This window comes from Epinephelus fuscoguttatus, linkage group LG7, assembly GCF_011397635.1.
Source record: "Epinephelus fuscoguttatus linkage group LG7, E.fuscoguttatus.final_Chr_v1".
In the NCBI taxonomy this organism is placed as follows: Eukaryota; Metazoa; Chordata; class Actinopteri; order Perciformes; family Serranidae; genus Epinephelus; species Epinephelus fuscoguttatus.
In genome coordinates this window covers 25,831,685-25,857,755 of record NC_064758.1, presented here as the reverse complement: position 1 = coordinate 25,857,755, position 26,071 = coordinate 25,831,685, and the positions used below count along the sequence as shown (strand labels likewise).

Here is a 26,071-nt window from a genome sequence, read left to right as displayed (position 1 = left end):
TTGTGGTGCAGAAAAAATTGCCATGCCAGGCAGACACGACCGTGTCGCACATGGCTCACGTGTCAAACATTAACCCGCTGAAATGAGCAACTCCTGTCACCTCCGACACACGCGCGTACCGCACAGAACGCCTCCGACGGACAAAAGGACACAGAGGAAGGAGGGAATGTCGCAAATGTTTCAGAAGTTTGAGATCAGCATGAAACATTCAGAGGATTTGTTATGCTCTTATGGGGAGAAATGTGGAAAGCTGATGGCTGTGTCTACCTGTTGTGTGTGTGTGTGTGTGTGTGTGTGTGTGTGAGTGTACAGTATACATGTGTGATTGTGACTGGGGTCAGTGGAGAGAGAAATAACATTCATTCTCTTTCAAGTGGTTTCCTCCCCCAGCACAGAGTTGGAGAGTTGAGTGAGTGTGTGCAGAAACACACTCAGAAGTACACAATGTATCAATGAGTTCACATGCAACTCCCTTCAGTGCAGTGAGCTGATGCTGCTTTTATCAACCAGCTTCATTTGGGTGTGTGTACTCTGTGTGTATGTGTGTGTGTGTGTGTGTGTGTGTGTGTGTGTTGGCGGGGCACTTTTGGTTACACTTAATCCACTTTTGGATGCTTGAGATACACTCATGTAGAGAGAGAACTCTATCTCTCTTTCTCTCGCACACACACGCACACATACACACACACACACACACACACACACCTCTCTCTGTCAAACAGATACAGACACTAATGCACCAACCCACAATCCACCTACACACACATTCAAATGCACACGTACATGTGTTTAGCCACTGGTCTCATTGTTAGGTTTGTCCTCTCTGGGGAATAAATTAAACCGTAAAACCTTCTTTCCCAGCATCCACTTGTGTGTGTGCACCCATGCACGCGTACATTCATGTGTGTATCCCCATTGATCACGACTGCATTAATTCACTCCTTTTGTGGCCAAACATGGCCTTTAGACACGCCGCACAGAGTGCCTCTCCAAAAAAAAACCCCCAGACTTCAATTGAGATGCTTGGTCCACACCTCAGTTTGCGTGCACGCACACGTGTAAACAAAGTAAGAGACAGAGTGAAACAGGGAGAGACACAAACACATACACATACCACCTAATGCACACACGCTTTCACAGTTCCTGACACCATGTCATACGACCACCCAGCATTGTCTCTCCACAGCGGCAATGTTCAGCTAATCGGCAGCGAAGAAAACTCCACCATCGTCCCGTTTTTACTAACCCAACACACCAGATGGTTTGCTACACAGAACCATCTGAGAAGCTGTCATTGGAAACTGTTAGGAAAAGGGCAGGCACTTTCAAGAAATTCTTGGCAGGTGACAGGATGAATCATCTGTCTATCAATGTCTATCACAGGCCAGTCGGGAGAAAAGCAAAAACATCTTTTCCATCGAAAAAAGCCTTTGGTGTCGTTCTTTGCTCTTCTCTTAGTAAAGAAATACTCTGCAGTGCTGAAGCTGTTGTGGCATTCACAGTGATCTCTTTAGGGGCAGCCATTGTTGTTTTGATCGAACAGCCACCTCTCCACATTGTCACACACACCCAAACCACACCTGTAGCTGCCAGTAGCACCTTTTTCGTTGTCACTTTAGGCTGCGCCGAGTGTATTTTCTTTGTCAGCTTTAACAAGCTGAGCTGTGCCAAGCTGCAGCAGAGATGGACCTTCACAGGAGCTGGGCCATAAGGGCGCCCGCCTACCTCCAAGCGATGTCCTGCCAACAGCAGCCAACCCCGACGACCCCCCTTCTCCCCCTGAAACAAGCGTGTGTGTTGCAAGACTCCACTCACCTCTGTCTGTGCTGGAGACCAGAGAGAAAGGCGTGTTTTAAAACTCTTTGTGCGTTCAGCTCTCAGTACTTTTGTAGCTTCTAACTGAATCTCTGTGATCTGGAATTTAGTTTCTCTACTAACTCCTGTTTTTACTTTAGATATCGGCTTTATTTTACCCTTTCATGTTTGCTTTCATGGATCGGCCATTTGGTGCGGCTTCTGCAGCGTGATGAAGTGTCGTGGTGAAGAGGGAGCTGAGCCGGAAGGCGAAGCTTTTGATTTACTGGTCCATCTCCGTCCCAACCCTCACCACCGAAAGAATAAGATCGCGGATACAAGCGGCCCAAATGAGTTGCCTCCGTGAGGTGGCTGAGAGGAGCCTTAGAGATAGGGTAAGGAGCTCGGACATCCAAAGGGAGGTCGGAGTAGAGCCATTGCTCCTTCATGTCGAAAGGGGTCAGTTGAGGTGGTTCGGGCATCTGATCAGGATGTCACTGGAGGTGTTCAGGCACGTTCCACTGGTAGGAGGCCCCGGGGCAGACCCAGATCACGCTGGAGGGATTACATATCTCATCTGGCCTGGGAATGCCTTGGGGTCCCCCAGGAGGAGCTGGAAAGTGTTGTGGAGAGAGGGGCGTTTGGGGTGCTTTGCTAGGCCTGTTGCCCCCGCTACCCAGCCTTGGATAAGCGGGTAAAAACGGACGGATTGATGGATGTTTGCTTTCAGCCGCATGAGTCATGTTAAGTTATGGATGATGAAAACCTAACATTTCCTTATTTTGCTACTTCACAATAAAAGCTTTCACATGACAAAATATCGGGGGACTTTTATTATGAAGAATCTATCGGGAATTAAATATGTTTATCACTGAATTAGCAAAACTTTGTTAGCAGCTTTTCTTCAATAAAGACAAGCCTACTGATACCTCAGAGAGGAATGTCAAAGCAGAAGCAGCCACAGTGAGATGTTAAATGACGAGCCACAGACAACAGGCTCTTACTGCAGCTCCGCAACAGCTCACCTCCAACAGGTAAACTTCTTTTACCCGCCGTGTTTTGTGATGCAAAAATAACAGGGGCCTTTAGCTGTGGATCCACCTGCTGCTTTGAAAGTCATTACCCAATTATTACCCATTATCAGTTAAAGAGACACTGTTAAGTGAGTAGCCCTGTTGTTAGGGAGAGGCAAATCTCTGCTGGGCTGACGAGCCAAACCAAACCAAGCCAGACCATGACTGTCGAAAAGGGGTAAAAAGAAGCTACAAACACATTTCTTGAGGTCTGACAAGATAGATTTTCATCTGATCTCGTGACATTGTGAGAATCCAGCTGCCCTGCAAGGCAACACTTTCACTCCACCCTTTCACTTTCTCTTCACATTAAACATGTCTCCCGCCGTGCTGACTGAGATGCCAGATGAGGGTCACAGCTCTAAGTCGGTGTACCCACTTTATATTTGTCTGTTCCTGTTGTACTTCAACACACCTGTCTGACTCACCCAGGTGTGTGGAGATTCTCCCTGACTGTACTGAGGCAAACCTCTGTCAATAAAAAACTTCAGCAGGGAGTGTGAAAGACAACATGTCGTGAGCCTGAATCGCTCCATTGACTGCAACAAATAAAACACAAACGACACCATCAGAGCTGCATCCTGGCGGCTCTCTTTTCCCACTGTTTTCCAAAACAGCACACACAGATCGTCAAGTGTTTTGGTGCCTGGTGTTTTTCACCACTACCTGTTGCACAGCATGTTCCTGTGAATGTAGACGTGAGCCTAAAAAATAAAATGGTTAAGTAACCATTTTGAGTTTCTCTTATGGTGGATGCTGAACTTTTGAATAAAACCCTGTACTCTGCATAAAATGTTCTCATTAAATGCTTGAAAACAGCCACTAATTCACCCTTAGAAACCCATATACAAGAAATGTATTCTCCCTAGATTGAGTGTGAAGGCTGACAGATAATTGAATGTTCAAAGTTTAGTGTTCAGCTGTTCTTTCAGCATAATTTGGCTGCTAATTATAATCCTCCCTGCCTTTGAGTTTCTGGACAGCTCTGCTATGTGAGGTTTTAGATTGTCAGATTGTGGGAGGTGGTCGTGTCTGTTTTACCCTGTCACATCTGCAGTAATCTGAACCCTGAAGGCTTCTGCCTCACACGCGCACACACACGTCAATACACTGTTGTAAAAAAAAAAAAAAAAAAAAAAAAGAGAGAAAAAAGGGAAGCATAGGCATCACAGGGACTAAGGACTCAGCTGCTACCACTATATGAACATGTTAGATTTTTACATATAAAATGCTGGTAGTAGACGTCGAATCAGATTACTGTTGATGCTGGAATGTCTGCTGTTGCACAGACCACAGGATGTAAAGCAGAAAGAGTTAGAACAATTGCCAAACTTTTGTCATCATCTGACTTTTATGCATGCTTTGGGCTCTGTGTACCATGGTGCATTGAGATTTATCACCAACTTTAAACCACTAACTCATCACATTGGCATTCTCTTGTGTACAAAGCTATTCTTGGCTTACTTCCAGCATACTTATGTGTGTATATTAAGCAAAAAACTGAAAATGGCTCTCTCTCCGTTCACAAAACATGTTTTTATTGTCTGTACCGAGGGTACGTACAGAGTTTGGCAAGCGAGCATTTATATGTACGCAGCTCCTTATGTGTGGAATCTTTTGCAGAAGGACTTAAAGTTGCACTTTTTATGGTTCTTTATAGTATATATTAACATTCTTTTTTGTAGTAATCTTATTTTGTGTTTTATATTGCTTGTTTTAGAGCGTTACATTTTTATTCTGTATTTTTGTTCTGTGTTGTCTTTCTGTAACTTGTGTTGCTACCTGTCTTGGCCAGGACACTCTTGAAAAAGAGTTCAATAAAGGTTAAATGAAATAAATTAATTAATGAACTAATATTAGAGAGATATTCATAATGTGCACCTTGCTGACGTAAACTGTGCTCTTCTGCACTAGCACCTCGGCATGTGTGCATGTTTGCGTGTTTTAATGAGAACAAGCCCACTCAAGCACGAGTCTTGAGATGAAAAAGAGGTCATTTGGTCTCTTGGGAAAGTTAGAGTGGGAGAGACAGAGGGAGGGAAGGGTTAGGAGAAGGGACAAAAAAGATGGTGAAGATGGAAAACGTGAAGAAGAGGATGGTGATGAAATAATGGTTGCTGGGCATGATGCAGTTTGGGTAGCACGTAAGCAGATACAGATGGAACCTCCACACACATTCACAGACACACACAGGTCAGAGAATTATTTTCTAACCACTGTTTTTGCACTAGTGGTCCACTCGTGGCTGCTCCCTAAATAGAATTCTAATTTCCAAACCCTTCATCCAGAAAGCAGTGGTAAAATCCCATCTGTTGCAGATAAAAACGTGAGATGAGTGGAAGTTTGATACCAATCTGGTCAAAAGACATTTGAACATTATGACAAACTTAAACCAGGAGGTATTTGGTTTTGTTTTCACAAAATGATACAGGTAGCAACATTATCCTCACCTTTATTTTGGCACTCCAAAAGGCAGAAAAAACTTTTATTTTAAAGTAACTGCTGTAAATAACCATGACAGACACTTCCACAAGGGTAGACCTAGGTCGTTCTTTACTGCTTGCAATTTTGCACAGTTTGTAAACCCTGTATATAGTGCACACTCTTAAGCTTCAGACACAATCAATCGACATCAAAGAACCAATGGTGACAAAAGCTGGCTGTTGCATTGCCTCTTGTTGCCTGTGACTCGGCAAGAAGTTGCACATGAACACACTGCAAAGACAACAGCTGACAGCCAACTAGCACGTATGTTTTGCGTCGGTGTGAGAGGAAATAACTCGCCCTACCAGCAGGTGGCGGTAGTCTGTATTCATCATTCAAAAAGGGAAACTGGAAGACCTCTATGATGGCAGTTAGCCAGTTAGCATGTTAATAACACAATCAAATGTTGGAAGAATAAAACATATTTAATGTGTGCTAACGACCAATAACACAAACAGTCACGAACAGTTTCTGCTAAAGAGTTCAGTGGCTAAAACACAATCTTACCTCATATAACAAGTTTGTTTTGATCTCACTCCCTGTTGACTTTAGCCGCTTGTTTACGTTCCTCACTTCCGTTTCTCTACGCGTGCACTGAGCTTGACTGCCAATCAGAGAGATTTCACTCACCGACAGGCTCTGCCGTCTCTGATGTCGATCCTACATGCTAATTCTGCCATTTCAAAAGCCAACAAGGGGGACGAGGGCCAACAGTGCAGGACACACCGCATAAACTAAGGCAACAAACGTTCAATGAAGGACCAAAATTAACCGGCGATTGACAATCAGTATGGTGTGTCAGGGCCCTTATGTTCACTTCATCCATGTTGGTCAGTTTCAACTTGTAACAACTGGTCCTCTTTGTTTATCCAGTGTGTCTGTTCTTGTGAATTTGGTTCCTATGAAAGGTCTAGTGTGTAGGATTTAATGGCGTCTAGCGGTGAGGTTGCAGAACTGAAACTTCTCACATGTGCTAACATAAATATGCAAATGAAGCTTCAATACTTTTCATGCTCAGGCTTTAAGTTTTCTTTCTCACCTCACACACATGCTCGCTTACCATCTCTAGGTGTCAGTCTGGTTCTGTCAGTTGTGTCATCAGCTGTTTTTCAGCTGATTCACAATCAACCAACAGCACAGTGACACACCTTCTCTGTCAGCCTATCATTTTACTGCTCCTCATTTTAAGTATGGTTCTTTCTCTGCCGTAGTTCTTCCTTGTTGTAGCCATGTGTGCCCTCCGTCTCACCATCACCACCTGGTCTTTACGGATTCATCAGCCTCATCAGCGTCAGCAGTCAGCAGCCTCAGAGTCATCAGCCATTATAAGGTAACAGAAACACAGGCCTAACAATTCTTATCTTGTGGTGATTATAAACTAAAATAAAGTTATGAATGTACACCATTTCTGCCAACAGACAGTTCTAAATCGTACACACTGTACCTTTGAACATAATAAATAATTATGTAGGTTTTGAACATTTGTTGCATCAGAGTAACATTCCCATTCGTAGCCATTACACTATGTTGTAAATTTAGAGAAATACAAAGGTATTTGAGCTGTGTGGTGGGTATACACCTGCTGTATTTTGCATCTCTGATTACTCTCAAACAGACAAACAAACTGACAAGTCTTAAATGTTCAGGAGGTGCACAGAGAGTGTAGACACTGGTGTAATTAGCTCGAGGCTACTGCAGTGCGCTTGTACACTCTGGGCTGTTGTGTAGTTTAACAGTACGCCGTCGTGTAGCATCTATTTATGTATGAAATATCAACCAGGTCCTCTGATGGGACTTCCTTTGTCTTCAACTGCACTGTCTGGAAAAATGTCATCGCAATCAGAGAGAGACGACGAACGGGAAGGAGATGAAAGGAAATAGTAGTCCAGTCACTGTGGACGGCGTGACACCTGTTTTCTGTATGAGATGCGTCCAAATCTTTAGGAGAATTTTTTCAGAGGCGATTGTTGTTCTGTGGCTGGATTAGAGCCTCGGAGGCATTGCAAAACACACACAGGCGGTACGCAAGCTTTGACTAACAGTGATGATGAAATGAAGAATCTAATTTTCAAGACGAAAAGCACATTATTAAAACTCTAGGGGCTGAATGAACGGGATGCAGACACACACAAACACTGAAGCTATGAAACAGACTTATCCTGCATACCACATGAATAATTCATGGATGAGTAAAACTCCTCTGCAATCTTCATTGAAGCACCGTCTCTTTTAACATTAAGAATGCACCTTTATTAAAAGTTAGCTGAGAAAATTGGAGAACATGTCTGATTATACACATTTTAGTGGGCTGCAGTTTCCTATAGTGGTGATCCGTGCAGCCATTCCTGTATAATAGCTACCTCAATAGTGAACAATAAAGGCTGTGGGAACTTTAGGTCAACTTTAATGACCACCAGTGGAGTTATCTTAACTAATTTACAGCAGTGAAACTGAACTGACCTGAGATCCAATTAGTCAGCAGCTGAAACCAGTCAGTTTTGTCAGTATGGGCTCCATTATATATAAACAAAGCAGGAAGATAGCCTAAAAGCCAAGCAATGAGTGTATTGATTAAAAGTTGAGCAATGCTTTTAAGACCTATACATTTCAAATGCATTCCTGGAAAAGTCATAAGGGAGGGGAGGGGGGGAGGGGGGGGGGGGGGGGGTAAATTAAAAAACTGTAAGAGGAAGGAGCAAAGAGGTTCGGTTGAGGGTGAGAGCAAGCGAGAAGGAGCGAGCAAAGTGAAGAGGAATGAACAGGGAGCAGTGGCTCCAGACAAAGAGGAACATTCAGAGGAGAAAATAAGATTGAGATGAAGATGACAAGAAAAAGGGGAAGAATGAAAGAGGGAGACAAAGCATGGAAGATGTCAGATGTGAAGAGCGTGAGGGAATGAAAGTGAGAACACTTCCGTGAGAAAGTCAGCAGTGTGTGTGCGTGCGTATATGTGAGAGAAAAAAAGTGCTTTTGTGAAATATTCAGTGTGATAGAAGACTTATAGAAGCAAAATCCCCTCCCTGGAGAGAGAGAGAAAAGAGGAAGAGAAGGGAGGAGGAGCAGAGAAGAGGAGGAGAAAGGAGCAGTGATTGAAGTTTTGGATAAGAGTCATAAGGCTGGAGACCATTTCAACAGAGAGGTCTCTGCTGTGAAGCATTGTGTAGGACTGTCAGGGCCCTCTCTATTTTTAAACAGTGTGTGGGTATACGGCTCACACCTTATAGCATCCAGTATACCTGTGGAGCTTGCTGGAGGTGAGGTTATGTAGAATTTTCTACCGGGTTACCATTTTAGGAGAAAGGGAAGCAGTCTCTGGTTATCAAATAACGATAAGATGAATTTTTGGTCCTGAAATGGAAATCATCTTTCCACTGGCCTCGTTCCTCAGGGAGTAAAAAGGGCATGTGCAATTACAGTTAAGTATCTATGGAGCTGGTCTCTTCACTGCCTTGGCTTAGATTTGGTTTTACTCCTTGTAAGTCCTAAACTGAGAAAATAGCAATTTGGTAACTGGGCTATGGTTGAGGAACATGCTTAGGCACATGTGAAACACAGGACTTTGACATCAGAGACCTGTTTACACTACTCAAATTTCATCAAAGGAACAGCGTGTAAGATTTATGGGGTTAGAACTCCTTCAGTGTTCATTATTCAGGTGTGTTTTTTTTTTTTACTGGTAGACGAATTAACTGCAGAGGTCTCTTCCTCTCTAAAACAACCAGACCAGGTGATTAAAACACTGAATGAAGCAGTTTCATGTTAAAAATCAGTTTTTCTTCCTACACTGTTTGGCATATTGGAGACGGACCGCTTGCCAAGCTCCTGTGTATTCACCTATTTTCTCTGATAACTTCATGTGTGCTCACTTAATTTTTGATCCAGACGTTTAGGAGGTTTTTACTGTGAGCCGAATTATCTGCAGAGGTCTCCTCCTCTGATTTAAATCGGTAAAAACACTGAATAAAGCAGCTTCACATTAAAAATCTGTGTTTTTCTGACACTCGTCGCAGAGGGGCTTCTAAGTATGGTGGCTGATGTAAAAATGCAAAAACCTGAATGGCCCTATCTAGAGCCAGTTTTTGGTTTGTCCATTCAGGGCTACTTTAGCACATGGCGGTGCAACATGGCGATCTCCACAGATGGACCTGCTCCTTATGTAGATATAAACGGCTTATTCTAAGGTAACAAAAACACTATTCTTGTTTTCAGGTGATTAAACACCAAATAAAACATACTTATTATACAAGGCTCAATTTCTGCCCATACATCCCCCTAAATCATACACACTGAACCTTTAAGGTTAGGTTACAATCGTGATTTTTGTTTCAGACTGAAATATATCAGCTACAGTTGTATGGATTGGCACAACACTTTGCACAGACATATTTCACATTTCTCCTACCATCCTTTTGGCTTTGATGATCTCCTGGCTTTTCCTATCGAATGGATTGCCATGAAATTTGGTGCACACATTCATATCAGTCTATGGTTGACCCTTAGATCAAATCAAGTACAGCAGTTTACTCACTGGCATCACAGACAATACAAGTCATATGCATTTACAGGATAAATAAGTGTACTGCCGTCATTAAAACTAATTTCAGCATGTCCTCTGATACCCTACACTCCACAGCGGGAGTAGGATGTGTACAACACATGTGCCAACGCTAAGCTGAGCTAATATAAAGGTGTGAAGTGAACTGCAGGCTGACTAGCTGAGTCAAAATGCCTCGCCAAAAATCAGGGGCTCGAAAAAGAAAAGCCAGGGTGAGAGAACAATACATTGATAGGAACAGAGAGGCAGTTGTCAAATATCATGGCCAAAAAAAGTGTGAAGAAGTAACATGTATGACAGGCAAAAAAAAAAAAAACTGAAAAAAAAAAAACAAAAAAACTGAACGTGGCAAAGGTGAGGAGCTATGCAGACTGGCAAAAGTTAGAGTGAAGATACTGATATCATATGAAACTAGACGACCTAAGGCATCCATTGGTAACCATGTTGTGCTATCATGTCGCGAGGGGCTATATAATGCTCACAAGTGAGGCAATGGAACAAAAAAAAATTTAAATGGGAATGCCACTTTTCCTGGGGTCCCTAACAGTCTTCAAATTGCATAAATTGGGTACGACTGAAAAACTGAGACTGAATTCATTAAGGCCCATTGTATTTATGTGTGATTATGTTAGTCCCCATAGTAGCAGTTTCACTGGAGTGAGACCATTTTTTGCAATTTCACTTCATTGTATAAAATGACCTACTGAGACCTGTGAGGTAATCACAGCCTCACGAAACTTTATAAACACAGACCAGAATCCTCGGGCATTTGGAGAATGTATGTCTTTATACTGACAGTTACTGAAAAAAAAAAAAATTTCTGAGCTAATTCTCAAGGTCTTAATGACTTATTTTGATTTTGATTTTAACTATGTCAATTAATCTTTGAGTGGGTTTCAATGAAGGGCCCAATTTGGAAAATGTTTGTCCCGTCTACGTTACTAATGGCTGTCCTGCCACAGAATAGACATTGGCCATGGCTTTGCTGGATGATATTGCATTGCACTGCTGCAAAAGTTGGGCCAGATTCTACTTTTTCAACCTGGTCTCACTCCGAAATGGTCGAAATCCAGCACTTAGGCGGTGACTTGCAGTAGAGTCATCGGTAGAGTTTAACAACGCTTGGCGGCATCAGGGGGAAACTCGGTGGGACAAGAATGAAGTTAAGACGGCGAAAGTCTAAGTAGGGTGGATGGTTCCAACAAACATCAACTTCCACCCAGGAGAGTGGTGTTAGCTTCCCATAAGATGATTTAGCCAAACCCTGTTATTTTTTCCTAAACCTAACCATGTGCATTAGTTGTTGAAGGGAAACAAAATGTCAATTTGTGTTGTTGTACTGACATATTGCATTTATTTTGAAAAAGAGAGTATGTAAATGGTAAATTTCCTGTGAAAATGGAAGTGTATATTGAAAGAAGACAATGCATGTAACAGGCAGACCTAGACAAAGCGTCGCAGAACGTCAACAATCAATGCATCCAAGGTACTTTTCATGTCATACACAGACGTGGAAAGTCCATGACCAAACAGCGATATGTGACGAGGGCAGCGTGAGAACGTCTTGACTTTTTGCTTAACAAACTTTTGCATTAGCGCTCTGCCCTAACACTCCCACGACGTGGCCGCACTGGCTTCATTCAAATGTTTTCTTCCAAGCAAAGCCAAAGCCGGTCTGAATGCAGCCAAAGGCACCTGCCAATCAAGCCAGCATTTCCTGTCTTTAAAGTTCAGAATGTTTTGCTATCAATAATTAAGTATTAAATTAGAATACATTTCTGACTTTATCAAGAGAAAGTACCCCTGGTGTTTTCAAAAGAAAGTAATTTCAGTGTAGAATTTTCTTGGAACAAACATCCGTCCTTCCACAATGGCTCCAACACTCAGGCTTACGGATTGCCGGGTTGTTGCTAACAGAGGTTTAACAGTTCTTTTCCTTCAAACTGTGCTATCAGACCCCCTGCCCCTATATGACATATGACATGGACTAATGCATTTGCTCTACAATCATGGCCACACATAAAAAAAATCACATTCATATACACATCGGCTTACACACAAAAACACACAGCAAAAGGCTCTATAAATACAGTGTGGAGGTAATGTTCATCGTGTAAAGTAGGCGGATTAACTGGAACCAGGTCAGAGCAAAGGCAGAGCATGCTCTAGCTTTTCTCCTATTTAGCTGCTTTTTCTCAACAGTTTTTTTCTTGCTATTGCTTTTCTAGCTCTCTTTTTTGATGGAGTAGACTGGAATGGCTATCTCCTCTAACCCCACACAATCCTGCCCCCCACTGACACTTGTTTCCCAATTTCTCAGTACCATATCTCTTCAAAGGCCAGCATATAGACCGCCTGTCACTATTTCTGAGGGGTTTTTTTGGATTTTGTTTGCGAATAATCCGTCGAGCATGCTGATATATTCAGTCACTCAACGACTAGCACATACTTGTGTGTGGTCATATATACATTATTTATGAATTTACAGTAATAAAAGTACAAACCATGCTGCATGTGGCAACATTTGGAAGTTGGATGTTGCCAATTTGTCATCAGTGAAAGTGTAAACTTATGAGCTTGCGCTTCATGAATGAGTGAGGCCAACAATATCCAGGGCTGCACCAGATAGTAGTTCTATTTTGGTCATTTCTTTAAAGATGTGATTTTCAGAGGAGACTGTGTTTTCTGTTTTGGAAGTGTTTTTAGATCCTGCCTGAGGTGCCTCGGCTGGGTCGGTCCTGTCTGCACGAGCATCTGGCATCAAGTGAGAGAATACTGTATGTGATGGAATGAGTGAAAGACATCGAGGCTGAGCATATTTATTATCATCCACATCTATCAAAAGGTTATCTCGTACAGATGGCTAGATGCATTTAAGCAGTCAGTGGGATGCCTTTGTAATAGCACACAGTGAGAAAGAGAGAGCACAGGGAAGAAGAGGGGGAGTAAGGAGAAGGCAAAGACCAGAGGGTGAGGAAACAGAGGTGTGGCAGGATCTGAGGACGAGGCTTGATTTTCATTCCACGAGTCAGGCAGAGTAAAGAATGCACTTCAGTGAGGAAATCTGCCTTTGTTTCTAACCACCTCAGTATTAAACTCATCCATCCTGTGACAGAGAGAAATACACAGAGAGGGGGGAGGGAGGACGAAGATGAGAGAGAGAGAGACAGAGAGACTGGGAGAATGTGTGTCTGCAAAGCAGTCATCCTTCACCTGTAGCTAACAGAGATCTTGGCTTGCATAATGCAATGTGAGGATAAAGCCTCCTTTATGACCAGCTGAGCCAATAAATCCGGATCAGTTCTGACCTCTTTTTCTTTCCCCCCTCTATCTTGTCCTCTCTATGGTTCTCTTTGCTAGAGCGGACAGAGATTTTCACCCGCCAAACTCTCTGCAGCCACAGAAACTCTCCCTGATACCTATATTTACTATTTAAAGCAGCATCAAAAGAAAGGACGAAATCCATCCGTGTTCAGCCAAGGTGGAGAATGTGGAGACTCCTGACACTTAGCACTTCCCTGAAAAAAGCATTTCAAATGTACCTTATTTTCCCACTATGTTTAATTGCCTGTATCTGTCTCCCTCTACACTAACCATTCCCCCTGGTGCAAAGTCCCCACCATAATTGTTTTCAATTAAAAAATGCTGTGCCGCAGCTGTTCTTAGCTTGCCGTAGCTACAGTATATCGCTGTTCAGGGGAACGGCTACCAGAAGATGAGGGGTAGTAGTTTTGGCAGTCATCATTATGATGCGACGGGGAGCCACAGTTGAAGGCCTGATAAAGCAGTGGCTTGTTGGATCCATCTTTACAACAGCTTGGGGTGTTACGTAAGGGGTGATGGTGGAGGAAGAACAAATGATAAATCCCAATGACGAATATAACGAGCAAGCAATAAGTGACTGCTACTCATAATGATAGCGCTGATGCTGAAGTTATAATTAGTTCTGTCCCTCTATTTTTTATCTTCATTATTAGAACAGTAAGCAGGATTAGGCTCTTGTATAGTATTTTATGGGTTTCATTTGTACGTTTTATGTCATTTTGTCTGATCTGTGTCCTAGCTACTGTTCGCTGGCCCAGATTCTAGCCCAGTTTTAGCCACACTTTTCTGCTGAAGTCAAAGAAACAGTGAGGCGGGACAGCCAAGAGCTCCAAATTTAGCTCTGTTCAGTCTGGGCCAGCATGAGGAAAAACCCCAATTAACAGGTGAGTGGACTCAGATAACATGAAATTGGGCCAGGTGGAGTATGTTAGAGTACGCTGCCTGGCCTCCAGAGGGCTATTTGGAGGAAGGAAAACTACACCAGGACGCTTTTGCCGTCTCCTCTTTCTGTTCCTAATTCCTCTTTCACGAAAGGCCACCGCAGTCATTCACACAACAGTCTAATGACAGAAATAAACAAGGAGAGGTGGAGAACAGATGAAAACACAGAGGCACGGGGAAGTGAGAGATGGTCTGAGAGGAAATGGAAAGGTGGCAGAGAGAAAGAGAGGCCAAGAAAGGAAGCATTAAGAAAGTGGAAGGGAGAAAAAAAGAGGAAGAGGAGATAGAGATATGACAGATGAGGACACAGAGACAGAGAGGACAGCATACACAGGCTCTGGTAATGGATGCCACTTTAATGAAGTACTCTTTCTGTCTCTCCATCGCCATTGCTCTTTTTCCCCTCTAATCTATCTTTTCTTTCTATCCCCTCCCTTTCTCTCTGTTGCTTCCAGTCTCTGTCTCTTTCTTTCCTCTAACACCAGAGAGCCATGGGGATAGGATAACTCATTACTAATTCATTGTTTCTCCCCACATATGTATTTACAAGGCCTTGAATACTAGTTAATTCTGTATCCTACAACAAAGCGTAACAAAAAAAAACAACACATCTTTGATCTGTATGATTATGCTGCCTCCAAACTCCCGGTCATGGAAAAATCTCTCGTCTGTTTTTCGTACTCTTCTACTCGGTAGGTTTCAGAGCAGACGTCCGACACCAACGAGCAAAGGTCAGCTGTGTTTTCTCATCCGTCTGTCAAGGTAATTTTAAGTGAACTTTTGAAACGCTGAAAAGAAATTCGGTGCAAATGAGACGTGGGGTGAAATGAATAGATCCCATGAATGTAAAATGAAGCTACATATGTCTGAACACAAAACAAAAAAAAAAGCCTTAACGTTGTTTTATTTATTTTGTGTGCGACAACCTTTCAAGTGGAAATAAATCAATATTGTGGAGATTTCAGTGACATTTGCTTCCTCTGTTCACCCTCTCTGAAACAAAACATTAGTTTGCATAAAAATGATTGGAAATGTATTTTCTTAAAGGAGCAGTGTGTAAGATTTAGGGGAATTTAGTGACATCTAGTGGTGAGGATTGCAGATAGCAACCAGCTGAAACATCTCCTGTTGAGAATTCCTTCAGTGTTTTTACCAGGAGGTCTCTTCCTCTCCAAAACAAACCAGGTGATTAAAAACGGTGAAAACACTGAATAAATCAGCTTCCCATTACAAATATTCATTTCTCCGACACTGTTTGGGACGTTACAAATGGGCTGCTTGCCAAGCAGCTTCTATATGTTGCGGTGATAATATTATGTGTGCTCCCCTTATTTCCAATCCAGACGTTCCGGAGATTTTTGTCATGAGCAAGATTATCTGCAAAGGTCTCCTCCTCTGCAAAACAAAACAGACCTGGTGATTTGAACTGGTGAAAACACTGAATAAAACAGTTTCATGTTACTAATATTAGTTTCTCCTACACTTTTGGATGTCGCAGATGGGCTGCTTGCCAAGCAGCCTCTATTGTGTGCTCAGTCTTTTTTCTCTGATAACTTAATGTGTGCTCCCCTTATTTCTGATCCAGACGTTCTGGAGGTTTTTGCCGTGAGCTAATTATCTGCAGAGGTCTCTTTCTCTCCAAAACAAAACAGGTGATATAATTAAGCCCGGTCTCACTCCAAAGTCATTGAAATCTGGTGTTTGGGCAGTGTCAGAAACCAAGGAAAAAAGACGTCCTTTAATGTCAGCATGATATGCGGCCGGTTGCCATTATAGTTTAACAGCGCCTGGTGTCGTCAGGGGGAAACGCGGCGGGACAAGGACTACAGTTAGGGTGCTGAAAGTCGTAGTGGGGCGGGTGGGAATGGTGGTAGAAGGGTCCAACAACCATCGACCTTGGCGGTGTTCACGTCCCGTAAGATTCTAAAGCCAAACCCTGTTCTTTTTTCCTACACCCAGCCATGTATTTTTGTTGCCTGAACCCAGCCGTGTGTTTGTTACTGAAGGAAAAAAACGTCAGTTCGTGGTGTTGTACTGATGTAGTGCTTTTATTTTGAAAGATACTGTATGTAAACGTTTAATTTCCTGTGAAAACGGAAGAGTATCTTGAAAGAAGAGAACACAACGTCCTAGAACGTAAACACCCAATGGACACATGCTACCTTGCATGTCGTATGTGGATGTGGAAAGTCCATGACTAAAACGTCAATATGTGACGAGGTCAGAGTGACAATGTATTCAAGATTCACTGAATAAAGCAGTTTCATGTATAAATCAGTTTCTCTGATGCTGTTTGGCATGTTGGTGACAGGCTGCTAGCCCAGCACCTGCTAATGTGTGTTCACTTTTTTTCTCTGATAACTTAAGATCCAGATGTTCAGGAGGTTTTTACAGGGAGCTGAATTATCCGGTCTTACCCTCTCCAAAATAAACAGACCAAGTGTCCGCGCTCTTATCTTGGAGGGGCTGCTAACTACTGTGGCCTATGTGAAAATGCAAAAATGTGAATGGCCCTATCTGGAGCCAGTGTTTAGCTTGTCTATTCTGGACTACCATAGAAACATGGCGGTGCGACATGGTGGACTCCGTGAACAAGGACCCACTCCACAAAGAAAATTATTTATTACATTTCATTTCTGCCAATATATCCCTCTAAATTCTACACGCTAACGCTTTAAAACTAACAAGCTGTTAGTCTCTGCCACAACACAGCTCACTTTGCATTATAGTAAATTGCGGGTGCATTTCTGTGAGTGCATACCCATGTGTATGCAAAGCTTTGTGAAGACTTACCCTGGCCTGAGCTGTGATAATAAAGGTTTCATGAAGATTTCATGAGTTTAATTCCTCCCTGGCTGCGTTGTGTTGGGACATGTTGCTTGTAGGCACCAGACTCATCAATAGAATTTGATTCATTGCTTTAATCAGAGTTTCTTGTTTTACAGTTTCTCTACAGTTTGGCTTTGGTGTTTATTGTCCCACCGCAACAGTGCAAGTTAAAAAAACACATTTATGGTGTGTTTGTTTGTGTGAGAGAGAGACACGCTGATGTCTCTGTGTTCGTGTAGTAACACATGCTGAAGGTCTTTCATTACCTCTGCCAGTGAAGTTGCTTGGTGCATGTGTTCTCCCATCTTTGTCTCACTGTCTGCAGAATATTTCAAAAAGTTACAAATGAATTTGGCTGAAATTTGGTCAAACAGATCCCTGGCCCACGGATCAGTTGATAAAATTTTGGCAGTGACCTCAATCTGGGATTTCTGCCATTGTAGATGTTTTGTAACTTTAACTGTCATAACAGTTTATGTAATACTGGGAAATAGCAACAACCGGAAAGAGCTTGGCTTAGAAATGTGCAACAAAATATTGTATAGCCTCCAATTACAATACGGCTATACATTGGCTGCTCTTTTGGGGGAAGTCAAGCTAAATATTTAAGCTACTGTGTTAGTGTGATTGTTGTTCTGTCATGACCACACTGTAGCAGATCCCTAACAAACTAAGTTGTATGGCAATAAAGTTTCAGATCTTCTGCTAACTGACCTTTTGCTGAGCCCTGTCCCTTTGTGATGGTCCAACAAGCTGTCGCAGTAAGCATGGAGCCCACACTGTAACTAACTGCACTCCCTGAAGACATATTATCATATTTTTGGGATAATGAAACAGTGATTCCAGAGAGAAGCAGACAGAGGGGTCTACAGTCTGTGTTTGAAGGATATATCCAGGATGTCAAACTGACTCAGCAGCAACAACAGGTTAAAAAGACAAAGATAGTTAGAAGCTAAAGCCAAACTATAGGCTACAGATCACAGTGTAAAAGTGAACCACCACATCACTGCTGATCGCCACAGAAGACAATGAATATAAAGGGAAACATTGCTGATATTGAACCAGCTGTGTGGCATCACAGTGTGTGCAGATGAACGGTGTTTGGCTTCGACCCCGTTCAGCTGCCAGCACCTTGACCTCTGCCGTCAAATGGGTCAGGTTCTCTGCAGAAAGTTAAACAACGTTTATCTGCACACACTGCGATGACATCAGCAAAGTTTCCCTGCTTCCCTTCACTGGTTCCTGTACAGCAGGGTCGGTCTTTGTTTCACTGTTATAATCATTAAAAAGCAAAAGCAGCATGTGTATACATTCAGTAGGCTATATCTTCAGTAGCTAGCTAGCTAACCCTACACTTTTCAGGGTTTGGTTTTGGAACAGGGAAGAAACGTATATCTTTTTCCAACCTCTCCAGGTAACAAGTATCATTAATACACGACGTGCCCCAGGCACAACATTTAGCTCCAAATCCACAAAACCAGCCTGAAAATGAAGGAAATCTGAAGCAATTGCATTAGAGTCAATGGAGCACAGCTGTGTTGTTGTCGGACCCTGGTCTGAGCTGGCCTGATGCTACATTATGATTGGCCAGTCTGCGTCCAGGGGCGGGACTTAATGAACAAGCCAGAGTCTTGCGGTGAGTCAGGTATTTGGCAGGTGACCCGTGAAAAAGGTGATTCACGGCTGGTATTTTTTTCCTTATTTTCACAATATATGGGTTGGATTGTGGGTATTGCATGATAAATATATTCAGATAAAATAAGAGTAAAAATGTTATTTAATGTTTTACATTTTAATCTTCTGACTGCTGACTTTGTGTGTCGGCTCTGTCTTCCGCACCACCTCAAATACGAGAGCCGAGGATGGGACAGACGGAAAAATGATGGAATGGGAAGAAAAGAAAAACTGGATTTTGTTTTTTAAATCTTCTTACATAAATCTTAAATTTTCTTTAAGCTGTGTAAAAATAAATCTCTTTTTTTTTCAAGTGTAATGTAGGCTCCATTTTGAAGGTGGTGTACATCTTACGAAGAAATAATCTTCATAATTCTCAAAATTCTGACCACTTGCTTTTTTATTGATAGCATTTACTTGTACTTTTACTTTCAATACTCAAGTACATTTAATATTGTAAAATTATCTATGAAACTTAAAGGGAAATTTCGATTTATTTCAACCCGTCTCCTATTGTCCTAAATTTGTTTCAAGTGACTAGTGACATAGAAATAATAGTTAGCATGTTAGCTGTTAGCCTAGATACAGCCGGGGCACATAGTTGCGTCAGACCTGTTAAAACGTAAGTGAACGGGCATACTTCAAGTGCAAAGTTAGTCCACTAAACAAGCTTTTTTTCCACAAAGACCGCCTCATATCGTTAGGATAAATGTCAGAGAACATATAGAAAACGATGTGTAAACGTGTTGTCTTACCTTACTGGTGTGCTGCCATGTTTGTTTACCATTTAGCTCTGCTTTCCAAAGCGTGGCCGAAATATCGCAAGAACAAGCAGCAATCCTAACTCTATACTTTTACTTAAGTTTGGTTTTCAGGTACTTCATCCACCACTGCATGGCTTTTATAGGATTTGCGGTTTCTAGTCAAACTGCAGATCTTGTGTTGACCGGTCAGGTTGGGTTGTGGAACACGGTCATACGTGCTAGTGGTGGGGCGGGTGCAGCATTGTACGTCAGGTTCAGAAGCAGGTCTTACCCACTGAGCAAGCAACGTCTGTGGACGTCCAAGTCTAGTTGATATCACGTCTGTGGACATGATATCAACTAGACTTGGACGTCCACAGATGTTGCTTGCTCAGTGAGTACAAATGTGTAAGACTCTGACGCAAGGTCAGGCTATCAGTGGCGCTGCTTCAAAGATAAACAGATGAGTGAGTAAGTCTTCCTGCCTGCTGTGGCTCGCAATGATAGCTGGTGTTCTGTTACTACCCTGGTACCTTCCTGAAATATACCCATGTGTGCACTGTCCCTCTTACAGCCCACCTACAGCTAACTGGTGTTCCCATTTGCATATGTCTTAGATCATATCTCTCGTCTCTGAGATGATACGGCAAAATCTTCTTAAGGCATCATACACTTGCATACCATTTTAATGAATTATACTTCCAGACAACTGTGGTTGGTCTTGCATGGAGTTATTGGGGGGTTACTGTGTCAGTTTACAATTCTAACTACACGCATGCAAATTTGTGAACCACTTGCATTTATTATGTTCATGCAACATCTTTCTGAAATAATGATCCTGTGGTAAATGATGTCATAAACAAGCCAATGTATGAAAAGGTTATTGGCTTATTGAATATTCCACGACAACATTATATCAGTGGGGGGATAAAATACATGTAACTTTGAATGTTGTAGATAGATAGATAGATAGATAGATAGATAGATAGATAGATAGATAGATAGATGCATGTTGGTGGTTCACTAGAGGACAGAGGGCTCAGCTGGAGGAGACGGAGCAGATGAGATGGGAGCGTGTGAGAGCAGGAAGGCAGAAGATGAGCAAGGAGGGCAGGACATGAGAAACCTCTGGCACCAAACTCAGTAAACGGAAAAAACAAACATATGCTGTGTGTGCAGTTTATCCTGAAGCTCATGTTTATGTAACATAGGTGGTGATGTGTGAGGAAATAAGCAAGGTCTTGATTGGATTTTTTTTTTTTTTTTACTCTTGGCACTGATGGCTCCACTGTCTAACCACTACTTTTGTTGCCAATGTTTGCCAAGTCCTCGTCAAAAAACAACGTTATCTCCAAGCCCCCAGGGCATGTATGGATCATTACTTGCCACCAAGTATGGCGGCAGGGACCGAACGCTGTGTCACATTACACAGAGGGTTTGAAAAGTCATGTTGATGGATTGATGCACCTCTTAATCTCCTACAACCACCATCTGTAACCTATCCTGGCTGCTGTGATGGAAACTCTGTGGTTGTGGACATGGTGGTTGCAGATTGCAGCCTGGGACTCCCTGTTCCCTGTGCCTCAGCAGCCGAATCTCAGTGGGAAACATTCACATTCAACCACAGAAGAATCGGAGGGCGTTTACTACATCCACTGTTAATAGCTATTATGGCATACCATTACACTATAATGGAATATTGATGCCCGCATTGCACCAGCATTCACGCAAACCTGGCATTAGGTTTCCTATTGATGAAATCATAAATCTGTAAAAAATGGCTTTTATCCGCTGGGCTGTGGCCGGACACGCCACGCTCTTTCTCTCCGGCATTGACTGATCTTTCCAATAAGCAATATTCATGCTTTTTTCTTGTAGTTCAAGTTCTTTCTGTTTTAAATAGTACATTTCCTTTGTCCTCTCTGTTCAGACTGCAGTGAGTCAACTCAGAGAAATATGTGGGCTGATCGATACCGCCGATGTTACTGTAAACATGGACATCACTCGTCTCTTCCATCCTCATCCTTTCCTCTGTTTTCCCATCACACACAGACGTTACTTGAGACCTACTTGTATTGGATCAGTGTTGTAATAACTACATACTTCACCCTCGATGAACTGTTTGATAATCAATACAAGTGATGTTGAGCGGCTGGTGGAAGTAGTCAAAACTCACTCTTCCATTTAATTGAGTTCAAAGGGTGGAAATGTGAAAGCTTATTGATCTCGGGCACTTAAAGATCGTTAATTATATAAGCATGTCAGCATTTTCCTATTTACTGAATAAATCCAGCCTGCCAGTAAATTAAAACTATGTTAAACGGAGATGGAAGTCAGTAGAGTAAGTTGTTAATGATGTTCAATTTGTTCAACAACAGCTGGAGCGTAAATACCTCCACCAAAGCTTCATCTCCTCAAAATGTATTTCACCAGCAGAAAAATGTTGGAAAAGTACACGTGCTCACACAACTGAACACACACGTATCACCAAAACCACCTTTGTCTGACTATGTGCACTGTGTGTCGTTCAAAATAGCAAAAAATGTTCATTAAGTACCTAAATTGGGAAATTTTCTGGGTTTCACACCTGGATGACACACACGAAAAATAATAATCCTTGGCTCACAGCTTGTTCTCATTCCCAACTCATCAAATACCGTCGCTTTGTCATCGATTTCGGCGTCAGACTCTGACGCAAAAAGGCACCTTTTAGAAGAAGATATACTTTATTAATCCCTGAGGGGAAATTCAATTTTTTTCACTCTGTTGTCATACACACAGGCCTGGAATACACACACAAGCACAAACTAGACCTATACATGCATTAGGTGGAGATGTCAGAATGAGGGGGCTGCTTTGGACAGGCACCCTGGGCAGTTGGGGGTTCAGTGCCTTGCTTGGGGTGGCCTCGGTGGTTGTGTCACCACTACCAGTCCATGCTTGGTCCATAGAGCGACTTGACCTATGACCCACCAGTCCCTAAGCCAAGTCCCTATGGACTGAGCTATTACCACCCCTTTTTGCGATGGTATGCTATACCATCACTTTGTAACACCATGAGACAGCATCAGTTTGTAATGCCACCTGCAACAACATAATATAAAGAGCTGGAAAGTCTCTATAGGACTAGCAAGCGGGGAGGTGGATGGGTCCAACGAACACAGGACTTTCACCCACGAGCTCACTGTTCACTTCCTGTGTTAATGTTGAGCCAAACCATGATGTTTTCTTCTAACTCTACCCTCAACCTATGATGTACGCATATTTTGAAGAAGACTGTATGCATCTAATGAGCAGTAAACTATACATTTCCTGTGAAAACGCAAGCGCATTTTGAAAAGACACAATGCATTTAACAAGCGTAAATTGACACAGTGTGCCAGAACATCAAAAATAGACACAGGAGGATATCTAGTACATCATATTTAGATGTGAAAGCTACTGACAAAGCAGCGATATTTGGCAAGTTGGGGTGAGAACCGGATGGTCTTGCATTGACTTTTCCCCCAAATCTGATGGAAATCTGTTTGCGTTTTGTGCTTCTCAAAATGGGACACAACCAAACAAACAGGACTAAATCATAAAAGCAGGTCAAAAGCAAGCAGATTTTCAATCGTGACTCAACATGTTTGCTCAGCATTTAATATGTTACATAAAACCACAATCTCACAAAACTGCTTTATCAAAGTTATTATTTTACTCTAAGATGACTTACAAATCTGGCCCTCTGATAAACTTCATCCTCCAATTGTTTCTGACTAGTGAGTGCACATCAGAGGTCAGCCGGCTGAAAATCTCCAAAAATGAATCCCAGACTTTTAAAAGGCAGCGGGCTTAACAGTGCAGATGAAGGTTATAACCTGAGCTGCATCTCCCATTCACACACACACACACACACACACACACATACACAAAAAGCAAGTTGGTGACGGCAAAACATAAAGTACATGTGCACACACAACTGAACACACACGTACAGTGTATCACCGAGGCCACCTTTGTTTGATTATGTGCGTGGTGTGTTGACTTGTCGGTTATCTGGCTTGTCCAGTGGAATAGCAGATTTTTTTTTTGCCATGAACAGTACAGTACACAAATGATTTGAAAGCCTTTTGTCCTTTAGGCTGCAGCCTTTATACAAACTCTAAATGAGGTCTCCAGAGATGAGTTCAAACATAAAATACTGCAGCTTACAGGTTGGCTTACAGGACAGTGGCTGGTACAAAGAAGGCGGGGAGATAGATAGATAGATAGATAGATAGATAGATAGATAGTGTAGGATAATGAGTGCTAAAATCGGAGAGGTGGAGGCTGATAATTGCACAGGTAACACACAGATGACTGATGTGGTTGAAACCATCATGTGACAGTGCATGTTGTGAGGCTGACAGCAAAGCAGACAGGTGTGAACTGTGCGAGCAGCGTTGTCGTTACATAAAATCAGAGCGAGCTTTTCTTCCCCATCTAAAGAGAGACTGTGTTGGGAAAATACGGGGCACAACTCTCACAAGTCAAACGAGACGAATATGTGAGAGACCACTTTTTTTTTTCTCCACACTTTTTTTTTTTCCTCTTTCTCTCTCTCTCTCGCCTGCCCCCCTTTTGTCATCCCCAGCCTCTTTTCCTCTGCCACTTTGTTCGCTCTCTTAGTTCAGCAGCCTCCTTTACTCTCTCTCTGGGGTGCAGTAGTGTAGTAGCCTACACTAGATTTTCTGTGATGTTTTCTCTTCTCTCTGCTCCTCTCCTCGTTTATCAAATTGCACAAGCTCATATAAAGCAAGTTAATGAGGCCAGTAGGGGGTGGACTCTGCTTTCATTGCAAAAAAAAAAAGGAAATAGGATATGCATTCTGTTGTGGCTTTGCTAAACAGTTAATCACTTTTGATGTGTTTATGTGAAACTATTCAAACTGTAAATTTACCTCCTCTGACACCCTATGAGCAATGCTCCAAACACACAGCACGGCCCCATGCATAGCACTTGAGCTCACCGTGCTATCAGTTATCTCAATAACCTAATAGCGCCAGCCTTGATTCCACATAAGCCTGCAGTCAATATGCTGACCTAGTATGGAGAAAGTAAAGTGGCTGATGCTTCTGGACTGTTTAATGCATAATTAACAAGTGCATAACTGGAAACGCTATGATGCAGCTTCACGGAATCAGGCAGTGAAAGGGAGAAGGTGTGAGGAGGAAACTGTGAACGCATTGCTTTGACTTCAGATTTCCTTCCCAAACTGTCACAGACATAGTCAATAACTCTGCCAGGAGAACTTCTCAATGGGACAAAATGACTACAGTAAGTGGACCAGCTGTAATTGTAAAATTACTCACTTTAATGAGGAGCTGTAAATGTGAGGTTTCAAGTATCCTGGTGTTAAAACCTGCTACTTAAGAGAGAGTGACTACCCTCATGAAACCATCCTTTTTTTGCTGTGATGCTGCACAGGAAGCCTGGACATGACAGAAATGTTAGATAAGGATAAAAACACCAAAGTACAAGGAGAAGGAGAAGTTTCGCTCCTGTGCTGCCAGGTTCCACCAGCCACACAGTCATTCATTTACACTCAAAAGCTGAACAAGTCAGTTTTCTATACATCGCAGACGTCTAACTTTATGTTGGCACGATGTACACCCAGACACTTTTCCCTCTGCTTTCTCTGTGCCAGCTGGGAGATGTTCACTGCAGCTGTTTTACGCGCGGCGGCCGCACAGCGCGCATCACCATCACCACCATCAGCATCAGGAGCAGCGCGGCAGAAAACATCTCTTTTATATCTCTTTATCGGCTGCTTTGCACCGCCGGCAGGGGATTAAACATCGAGTTGTTAAAGCGAAATGAATTCACCGCGCTTTGAGTTAATACAGCGTGCCTTACCTTGAGTTGTCGCGGCTTGGAGAAGTGTGGGTGCGTGTGTTTGCAGCCCCCCTATCCAAAATGGAAACTCTGGTCCTGTACTTGTCAGCTACCTAGACTCGAGGAAGAAAGGAAGAAAAAAAATAACACTAATAGCGTTTCTTTGTTGGTGTGCAAAGAGCGTCAGAGAGGTGAACTAACCGCAGCTCCTGCTCTGGCACGACTGTCTGTTCTTCGGTGAGAATTAGTTTGCTTGTTTCTGACTGCCGCCCTCCCTCCCACTCACTCTCACTCACTCACTGTCTCCCACCAGGAGAAATAAATAATCTTTCATCTCTCTCTCTCTCTCTCTCTCTCTCTCTCTCTCTCTATCTATCTATCTATCCCTATCTCTCTCTGTCTCCCTCTCTGTCTCTGTGCCTAGCAGGTGGGCATATTTGAATAATGTGAGATCATTATTAAAGGCTGCTGGGGGCCCAAATGTGTGTCCTCCTCCACCCCACCCCCTTTACCAAACCCTGCATCTTTTAATGTTTTAACAAAACTGTCACACTGTCTGTGTGTCTGTCCGTCAGAAGAGTTTCTCCGGCTGTCCGGTGTGTGTGTGTGTGTGTGTGCAGGCAGGCAGGCAGCGGATTGGGAGTGGTCGGGATTAAACCCTGGGATTATACCTCAACATTCATCATTTCATCTCACACACTGGATGCACGCTGGTGGACAATGACATCAGCCTTTGGCAGAGGCAGACAGACAGATTCATGTGGGTAGGGATGGAGAGAAATAGCAGAGAAGGAGAA

General features: G+C 42.7%; 1 protein-coding gene across 2 annotated transcripts in view; it reads right to left on the bottom strand.

Annotated features, from left to right (window-relative positions):
- camkvl (CaM kinase-like vesicle-associated, like) overlaps positions 1–25,548 on the bottom strand; it is a 53,806-nt gene extending 28,258 nt beyond the window's left edge. Inside the window, exons 1-2 of one of the 2 annotated variants that reach the window (XM_049582367.1) lie at positions 25,476–25,548; positions 25,296–25,387 (exon numbers count right to left, since the gene is read on the bottom strand). The gene's annotated coding sequence lies outside the window, so the exon portion shown is untranslated. Of the gene's footprint in view, positions 1–25,295 lie in introns of both variants that reach the window. The other variant, XM_049582366.1, reaches the window with a different exon arrangement.
- Positions 25,549–26,071: the final 523 nt, after the last annotated feature.